Source organism: Magnolia sinica, chromosome 4 (genome assembly GCF_029962835.1).
Source record: "Magnolia sinica isolate HGM2019 chromosome 4, MsV1, whole genome shotgun sequence".
NCBI lineage: Eukaryota > Viridiplantae > Streptophyta > Magnoliopsida > Magnoliales > Magnoliaceae > Magnolia > Magnolia sinica.
The window spans coordinates 78,782,176-78,792,605 of NC_080576.1; the positions used below are offsets into that span (position 1 = coordinate 78,782,176).

Sequence of the window (10,430 nt, forward strand, 5' to 3'; positions counted from 1 at the left end):
ATGTTTTTAATGGTAAACATTCATTAAACACTGTTTCTTGTAATGTGGTCCACTTGAGATTAAGATATAACTCATTTTTTCCATAGGAAACCGTGGGAATAATGTTTCCACCATTGAAACCTTTCTATGGCCCACGGTGATGCTTATTTGTCATCCAACCTGTTCTTAATATCACAAAGACATGGATGAAATGAAAACACAAATATTAGATTGATCTAAAACTTTTGTGGCCCCCATGAAATTTTCAATGGTAGATGTTCAATTCACACTCTTTCCGGTAGTGTGGTCCATTTGAGCTTTGGATATGCTTCATTTTTAGCCCACAGTGATGTAAGTGTTTTATCCACACTATCAATCCATTTTTCCAGATCATTTTAGTGGTTAAGCCCAAAATTAAAGCATATCCAAAGCTCAAGTGGACCATACCACATGTAACAGTGGGAATAATGATTTCAACCATTGAAATCTTCCTATGGCCTGATTTTTATTTGTCATCCAACTTGTTCAATGGGCCTTACAAGGATTTTAATGATGGATATCTAATTACTATTGTTTTCATGTGGTGTGGTACACTTGATATTTATATACCTCTCACTCTTGGGCCCCACCATTAAAAACTTCTAAAGGCCACGAAAGTTTTAGATCAAGCTGATATTTGTGTTTTACCTTATTTCATGTCTTTGTAGGCGTATATGTTTATTTTTAATCCAATCTATTCATAAGGCCACATGAACGTGTATGAAGAGTAAAAACACACTACTAAAAAAATGACAAAGGATACAGAACATGTTGGATTTTAGCTAAGGATATAAACTATAGTTGGTACACTACTAGAAATGAATGGTCCTGGAAGGGACTTTTTGAGGCCCATCACAATATATGTGTTCTATCTAATCCATCCATCTGTTTTAAAATATAATTTTATGGTATCTTCCTAAAAAAAATAAGGTATATTAAAGGCTAAAGTGGACCACACGGGTAGGAAACAATAGAGATTAAATCACACATGATTCCTATGGCATGGTCCAATTTGACCTTCAATATAACTCATTTTTAATATCATTTGGTGAATTTATTTATAAAAATAAATGGACGAAATGGATAAACCATATACATCATGGTGGGCCCCACGTAGGTACCCAATCCACGCTAAAAAAAATTGGGCGCGCTCAAAACACTGCCGCGCACCAAAATGAATATGCGGCCCTCCCTATTCCTCTCTCTCTCACTCTGTTTGCGCCCAAAACCGGAAATCCCTCTCGCCCTCACTCGCCCTCTCCCTCTCTCTCTCGCTCGCCCTCTCCCTCTCCCTCGCCCTCTTTCTCTCCCTCTCTCCCTCTCTCTCAATCTCGCTGCCGTTCTCGTGGGCTCAACAGGTTGACAACCCTAAAAGGCCTCTCTCTCTCTCTCTCTCTCTCTCTCTCTCTCTCTCTCTCTCTCCTTCTGTCGATCTCTCTTCCTCTCGATCGGACTGGTAGCTACGCTCAACTGCAACAGCCCGGTAACCTATCTTCATGCACAAGGGTTTGAATCTATTAAGCGCATTCACGAACAGGGTTGATATAAGGGTTAGGGTTTTGATTTGAGCACATGATTCTTGAAATTGAAGTTAATGGAGTGGAAATCTATTCTAATTTTTGATTCAAATGCCAGCCTCATAGAAAAACTGCATGCTCAGGGTTTTCATTCAGGCCAACATTTATACAGGTATGGTGTTCATAGATCTGTTTGATTCATCTTGCAGGCCACAATATGGATTGGGAATGAACTGAAGGGCTCCTCCATTGAACAATCCCAACCATCTAATCAGTATACTTGCCTCCTATCACATATTATGTGTTGAGCCTATTGGTCATATTTCCATTTTAATTGTACATTTACAGGAAAGTCATTGACTGGCTAGGATTTTTTGATTGAGGATATTTTTAGTCCATTGCAAAGCTCCTTTTATTTTTATTTTTTATTTTTTATTTTTTTATTTTTTTTCTTTCTATTTTTCATGGAGACTGGTTGATTTTCAGGAAGTTGTTTCTTTCCTCTAATTTTTTATTATTGAATGTTTTTTTTTCTATTAGCTTTGATTTTTCAGAAGGCAATAAATTTTATTTATGGCCTTATGTAGTATGGTTTGTGTCACTAAGAATGAAGGATTTAGATTAAATTGCCTTTTAAGAAAGCATGCACAATTATATGATGCTTGTTAGATATTTGATGAAATGGGCATGTCAAGTTTGGTTGTTTGGATGATGCTTATTAGATATTTGATGAAATGCCCAGGAGAAATCTTGGCTGGGTAGAAGTAATTCCATAGTTTGTGTATGAAATAAGTATTCTTTTATTCAGCAAAGAATAGTGAAATCTTGTTTAGTTGTTTGGAGGATGAAAGGGGAGTTTGATGGGGTGGTGATGATGGTCACCTTGAGGCCTCTGCATGAGAGGGCCTTGGAGAGTTCCAGCCAAGGGATGGTGTGGCCCAAGGCCATGATTGGGAAAATGACCACATGGGGCTCCTTGGATTCCATGGGAAATGGGCTGTGTTAATGGAGACTGATTTGGGCTGAGGAGTTGTGAGGTCTTTATAGGGTTTAGTGGGTCATTAATGTGGTGGCCCCAGCCCAGGAAAAGATTCCACACTTTGGCAGAGTGGGATGGATGAATGATGATACGCAGGCACTTGGAAATTGCAAGGGTGGAATACAAGTGACAGTCCAAATCATGACCTCCTTTAACTGTATCAAAAACCTCCATTACACTTGGAAAACAACTCTTTTTGCCCATACTACATTACTAGGTATGGAAAACATTTCTTGTCATGCAGGTAGCAAACAAATCTCATTCCACATTTATGTTATATTTCAATAAGCTTTTTAAGATGGTTGTTGCTTTTATTATTCCACGTGAAGGAAGAAATAGATAAGCTCCTTTTTAAAATAAATTTCTCTAGTTGGAGATAATATTCATGACTTTGAATTGGGTTTTTCCCCTTCAATCCATATGCAATGGCTAGCATTGGAGAGTGACCATGAACAGAGAGATTGTGCAGTGAGAATGGATTTCCATTTAAGGAGCACATGTGCTTCTGAATACACGATGATAATGTGTTCAAATTGGAAGAAACCAATGTATCTCACATTAGTAAGACGTGAGAGTGATTTCTTTGAGTTCATGGTTGTGTTGTGATTTTTTATGATCTTTGGTGTTCATTTATATTAGAACATTTCCAGCTTCTTTCACTATTGAGAAATGTAATTTTGTAGGTGGGCGCCAATGCAAGCAACCCAGACAGGGTGTGCCGAATCGGTTAACGGTAACGGTGCGAACCGTTACCCGTTTCGGGGCCGTATCGGCCGATACGATTTTTTGTACCCGTATCGGCCGATACGGGCCCGTTACGGGGTGTAACGGCCGTAACGGGCCCGTAACGGTAACTTTTTTTTCATTTTTAGCTCATTTTTTGCTGTTTTTTTGAAACCTTTTGCTTCAAAACTGTTTTTCACTCCTTCTACTACTAATTTCGACCAACCTTAGCTAGGTATTTGAGATAAAAACACATTATCTCATAGATTTTTTTGAATCAAAGCTCGGTGGGCCATTTTTCAGAAATTCGTCAAAAATAGGTATTTATACTTTTTTTAATATGTTTTGCTGTTTTAATCATGTCATATGATGTGTTAATCATAGTAGAACATGTTAATGTACATTTTACAGATTTGGGGTGCCATTTAATAATTTTTTAATATTTTTTTCTATTTACGCATGAATTTTGGCCCCTTTTTTTAAAATTCAAAAAATCAAATTTTAATGGTTGTTTTGCTGTTTTAATCATGCCATTTGATGTGTTAATCATAGTAGAACATGTTAATGTGCATTTTACAGATTTGGGGTGCCATTTTATATTTTTTTAATATTTTTTTCTATTTACCCATTTATTTTGGCCCTTTTTTTGAAAATTCGAAAAATCATTTTTTAATGATTCTTTTGCTGTTTTAATGACATCATATGATGTGTTAATCATAGTAGAACATGTTAATGTGCATTTTACAGATTTGGGGTGCCATTTTATATTTTTTTAATATTTTTTTCTATTTACGCATTTATTTTGGCCCTTTTTTTGAAAATTCGAAAAATCATTTTTTAATGATTCTTTTGCTGTTTTAATGACATCATATGATGTGTTAATCATAGTAGAACATGTTAGTGTGCATTTTACAGATTTGGGGTGCCATTTTATATTTTTTATATTTTTTTCTATTTACGCATTTATTTCGGCCCTTTTTTTGAAAATTCGAAAAATCATTTTTTAATGATTCTTTTGCTGTTTTAATGACATCATATGATGTGTTAATCATAGTAGAACATGTTAATGTGCATTTTACAGATTTGGGGTGCCATTTTATATTTTTTTCTATTTACGCATTTATTTCGGCCCTTTTTTTGAAAATTCGAAAAATCATTTTTTAATGATTCTTTTGCTGTTTTAATGATGTCATATGATGTGTTAATCATAGTAGAACATGTTAATGTGCAATTTACACATTTGGGGTGCCATTTTATATAATTTTTATATTTTTTTCTATTTACGCATTTATTTCGGCCCTTTTTTTGAAAATTCGAAAAATCATTTTTTAATGATTCTTTTGCTGTTTTAATGATGTCATATGATGTGTTAATCATAGTAGAACATGTTAATGTGCATTTTACATATTTGGGGTGCCATTTTATATTTTTTTTATATATTTTGTTCTATTTACGCATGAATTTTGGCCCTCAAAAATAATTGCAAACACCTAAATGTAAGATATTTTCATATTACATTCATTCTAATATATCTATCATTGATAGTAGATAGTTAGAAAATTAAATATATGAATTTTGTAGTCAAATTCAGGTTATCTGGTTCATAAATTCATCAGATAGTCCGATACAACTTCTCACCAAAGAGTGGACCATTACACCACCATAAACATGTTCCAATTTATAAATGAATGCATATTTGGAATGCTTAGAATATTCCGGATTTAATCCATATTTTTTTGACAAAAAAAAAAATTTTGCACCGTTACGGGCCGTTACGCCCCCGTATCACCGTTACGCCCCCGTATCCGTATCGGTTTTGGAGGTCACCGTTACGCCAACCGATACCGATACGGGACACCTTGAACCCAGATGAATCAATGTGGCACATGTGTGTGAGATCCAGGCTGTTCATCAGCTGCATTCCAAGTGAATATTCCTTGGCCCAAAGATCCAGCCAGCACACCTGTCAGGTGGCTTAGAAGTGAAGGGGAAAAAAAGGATGGCTACATAGTGAGTAGAAGGATTAACCAACTGTCTGCAACTAACATCCCCGTCTCGCCCACTTTGATGAGTGACCTTAATTTCTGGTTAGAAAGCATCCACTGCATATGCTTGATGAATATCCCAGGTCTTGTATGCATGTGCCATGACGCATGTGTGGGGCTTGTATTTGGAGCATTCATTTGTGTGCTTCAAATAGCATTTCATTCATTGAGAAGCAGTTACTAACTTTATGGCACCAAAAGCCTAGCAATGGTGGTGCAATATAATCTTCAATATGTGTATTTTGGGAATGGTCCATGAAACATGATTGCATCTATGGTGCTTATAAAATAAGCTTGTGCTTTTACATCGTTATCTCACATCCAACTGAGGAAATTCTCTCAATAGCTATAACGCAAGTCCAAGAATATGTAGTTAGCTCCGACTTATGTTTTTTGAAGCTGGTACAAGTAGGGTTGATGTTTTAGAGCTCCTGAATTATTGGACTTATTACATTTCCCTTGCTTATAGGATTATGTTGCAACAAGATGGTATAGAGCTCCTCAATTGTGTGGATCCTTTTTTCTCTAAGGTGCATGAATTTTAGTTGTCCAGATACGTGGAATCAGTTTGATAATTCGAAGCCTGCCTCCACTTTTCTTACTTTGTGGAGTCACTGCTTCAAAATCTACATTACATGAGTTAGTAATGACATGAAACTACCATCTTGTAATTAAAAATTCCTTTGTACATGTGGCATGATGTTTTGGATAGAAAACAGCATGGTCACCCAAAAGGTTGAAAGATATCTATCCTTGATTTCTGCTTACAAAGTAAGCCTGTAGTGGCTCACCTCATCTCATCTATGAGAAGTTTCTTGTCTCATGGCTCCCAATTGAAGAGATTTGTGGATGTTCATAAAGTAGTTCAGGTCATCCCATTGTCATCATTTCTTCTTTCACTATATTTGTTTAATTAATTGATTTTTTCTGGAGGATTGTTGAAGTAATGGTGTTTTCCCCCTTTTTCTTCTTTACTGTTTTCTTACAAACTCAATGGTGTGGTTTGAGGGTATTTTTATGTCTTTGTGCTACTGTGGAGCTGATAGTGCACTTGGGGCTATGGCCAGAAGCAACTTTTCTTCTGTATATATTACATATGGAAATCCCAAGTCTGCTTGTATCTTTAATTTCAGGTTCCATTTTGTTAATGTCTACTAGTTCCATAAAATGGTGTTTGATCATCGCACACAATTGATAGCTTGGACATGGCAATTTTTGGGTGGGTCATTAGTTTACATTTATATTTGATAAAAATCATCTAAACAATGGAAAGGATCCTCTTGAGCTTATTTTTTAAATAGAAGCCTCTCCATATAAAATGGACAATCAAGATCATTTAAATAGGAGCCTCTCCATCTCCATGAAGTTCGGTGACCTTCAGTTCTCGTTTTAGTTACATTCATTTCTCTTCTGATGAAGGTTTTGTCTTTGATATTCGAAGTGAGAATGGGCTGGTAATGGCAAGTCACATCAGAAGTTAATTTGTCTTGTTAATATCTTTTTCTTTTAATTGGCTTGTTGAACTCATGTAAATTGCCTGAAAATTTAATTACATCTTTCTACTTTGTACTTTTTACTTTGTTTGAACTGCTGCTACATTTTGGTATCTGTTTCTTGTGTTCTATGTTTCATAGTTTCTGACATTGCGGTATGGAGCAAGATGAGAGCCTTCAATCCCTGTACCAGCTAATGCTTGCAATGAATTTTTATGAGTACTAGGTAGCCTATTAATGAAAATAATGTCTCCGTCCATAATATGTCTGTTTATGATTTGACCAACTTTCAAATATGTATGTCCTTTTGAACCTTCCCTAATTGTACAAGTGGCTGAACCATCTCTGTATGTTACACATAATTTGTCATCCACTAGTTTCTGTAAATGAAAATAAGAGGATTAATCTTAATAGTATGGTCGTCATGCACATAGACAGAAAATGCTTGCAATGAATGTTTATGAGTACTAGGTAATTTTGGAGTCCTTGGTTAGGGTTTGGGCTGGAAGTACGAGTGCTGGAGCCGACGCTTTCGGAGTCCGAACTGATTCTTTTGAAAAATAGAAAATAGGAATATTAGTAAATATGGATTTTCTTGTTAAGAAGAAAATGAAAGGTAAAGAAGAGACATAACTGAAACTTTGCACTGTGGAAAGTAATATTAACCATCTTACTTTCCCCGTTGAATTTGACGTCCAGGAAATGGACCTTTTCGAGAAAACCACGGATTTAAAACTATTAAATCCCTTTCGGAAATCTAAGTTTATTGAACTCAATTGAATTATTACAATTCAATTTTGTTGAATATCCAAACGCAAGGTTTCCATGAATTAAGCAAATGAATTCATTCTAACCCATTTTGTTGAATATCCAAACGCAAGGATTTATTATTTATTATTATTTTTCTGTGATATGGAATAGCTTTTCAGAATTCATATGTAGGTGCATACTTGTGCTCATTCACATGGACTTTGACTATCCTTCTTAAATTTCTTTCGTTTTTCTAATTTTTATATCTAATTTTGAATTTCTAGGCCCTCAAACAAGATTCGAGGTGCCGTCAACAATGCTAACAGAATCCTCCAGGTCAGATTGTTAATTGGACCTGATTTTATTTAAATGATCTTGATAATCCATTTTGTTTAAATAAGCAGACCCGGATGTGCGTCGGAGCTATCCGGATGTTGAGCAGGGGTCCCTGGAAGGTGGGGACCGTCGTTATGACCATGATGAAGTTGTCCATTTTCTATAGACAGCATAGGAGTGGCCTGACCATTTGGATAGGCCATATTTATGTATTTACTCGAAATTGATGGAGCAGACCCGAATGTGCGTCGGAGCTATCCGGATGTTGAGCGGGGGTCCCTGGAAGGTGGGAACCGCTGTTATGACCATGATGAAGTTATTAATTTTCTATAGATAGCATTGGAGTGGCCTTGCCATTTGGACAGGCCATGTTTATGTATTTACTCGAAATTGATGGAGCAGACCCGGATGTGCGTCAGAGCTATCCAGATGCTGAGCGGGGGTCCCTGAAAGATGGGAACCACTGTTATGACCATGATGAAGCTGTCCATTTCCTATGGACAACATTGGAAATGCCTGGCCAATTGGAGCAGGTCGTGTTTATATTTGCATTTGCAGGGACCACACCCTTAACCTATAACCTAAACCTATTCTCAAATCCCAAAACCTATAATTACAACCTAAACCTTAACCTAAACTTATAACCTATAACCTAAACCTATAACCTAAACTCAATTCCCTAAACTCTAACCTACAACCTAACCTAAACCTATATTTATAACCTAAACCTATTCTCAAATCCCAAAACCTATAACTATAACCTAAACCTTAACCAAAAACATATCACCTATAACCTAAACTCATTTCCCTAAACCTTAACCTATGCCCTAACCTAAACCTATACTTATAACCCAAACCCATTCTCAAATCCTAAAACCTATAACTTAAAACCTAAACCTATAATCTATAACCTGAACCTATAACCTAAACTCAATTCCCTAAACCTTAACCTATAACCTAACCTAAACCTATACTTATAACCTAAACCTATTCTAAAATACCAAAACCTATAACTATAACCTAAACCTTAACCAAAAACCTATAACCTATAACCTAAACTCAATTCCCTAAACCTTAACCTACACCCTAACCTAAACCTATACTTATAACCTAAACCTATTCTCAAATCCCAAAACCTATAAACCTAAACCTTAACCTAAACCTAAACCTATAACCTAATGCTATAACCTATAACCTAAACCTAAAACCTAAACCTAAACCTACACTTATAACATATAACCTAAACCTAAACCTAAAACCCAAACGTAAACCCCATCTCAAACCCGAACCCGATTTCCTAAACTTAAACCTTAACATATTCTCAAATCCCTGAACCAAAACCTATAACCTAAACTCAATTCCCTAAACCTTAACCTATAACCTAACCTAAACCTAAACCTATAACCTTAACCTAAACATAAAAACCTAAACCTATACTTAAAACCTAAACCTATTCTTACAACCTAAACCTATTCTCAAATCCCAAAACCTATAACCTAAACCTAAACCTACAACCTATAACCTAAACCTAAAACCTAAACCTACACTTATAACCTATAGCCTAAACCTAAACCTAAAACCCAAACGTAAACTCGATCTTGAACCCGAACCCGATTTCCTAAACCTAAACCTTAATGTATTCTCAAATCCCTAAACCTAAACCTACACCTAATCCTAATCTCAACTCCCTAACCTAAACCTAAACCTAAACTTGAAAACCCAAACCTAAACCCAATCCCGAACCCGAACCCGATTTCCTAAACCTAAACTTATAACCTTAACCTAAACCTATTCTCAAATCCCAAAACCTATAACCTAAACCTAAACCTAAACCTATAACCTAAACTCAATTTCCTAAACCTTAACCTATAACCTAACCTAAACCTAAACCTATAATCCGAACCCGATTTCCTAAACCTAAACCTTAACGTATTCTCAAATCCCTAAACCTAAACCTACACCTAATCCTAATCTCAACTCCCTAACCTAAACCTAAACATAAACTTGAAAATCCAAATCTAAACCCGATCCTGAACACAAACCTGATTTCCTAAACCTAAACCTATAACCTTAACCTAAACCTATTCTCGAATCCTAAAACCTATAACCTAAACCTAAACCTAAACCTTAACCTAAACCTAAACCTTAACCTATAACCTAAACTCAATTTCCTAAACCTTAACCTATAACCTAACCTAAACCTAAACCTATAACCCGAACCCAATTTCCTAAACCTAAACCTTAACGTATTCTCAAATCCCTAAACCTAAACCTACACCTAATCCTAATCGCAACTCCCTAACCCAAACCTAAACCTAAACTTGAAAACCCAAACTTAAACCCGATCCCGACCCCGAACCCGATTTCCTAAACCTAAACTTATAACCTTAACCTAAACCTATTCTCAAATCCCAAAACCTATAACCTAAACCTAAACCTATATAACCTTAACCTAAACCTAAAACTTAACCTATAACCTAAACCTTAACCTATAACCTTAACTTATAAC

The 10,430-nt window shown here is 35.8% G+C and overlaps 1 long non-coding RNA gene across 1 annotated transcript; it reads left to right on the forward strand.

Annotated features, from left to right (window-relative positions):
• Positions 1 to 1,257: 1,257 nt before the first annotated feature.
• LOC131244563 (uncharacterized) lies at positions 1,258 to 1,899 on the forward strand. The gene is made up of 2 exons (XR_009170389.1): positions 1,258 to 1,501; positions 1,745 to 1,899. It is a non-coding gene; the product is annotated as an uncharacterized LOC131244563 (long non-coding RNA).
• Positions 1,900 to 10,430: the final 8,531 nt, after the last annotated feature.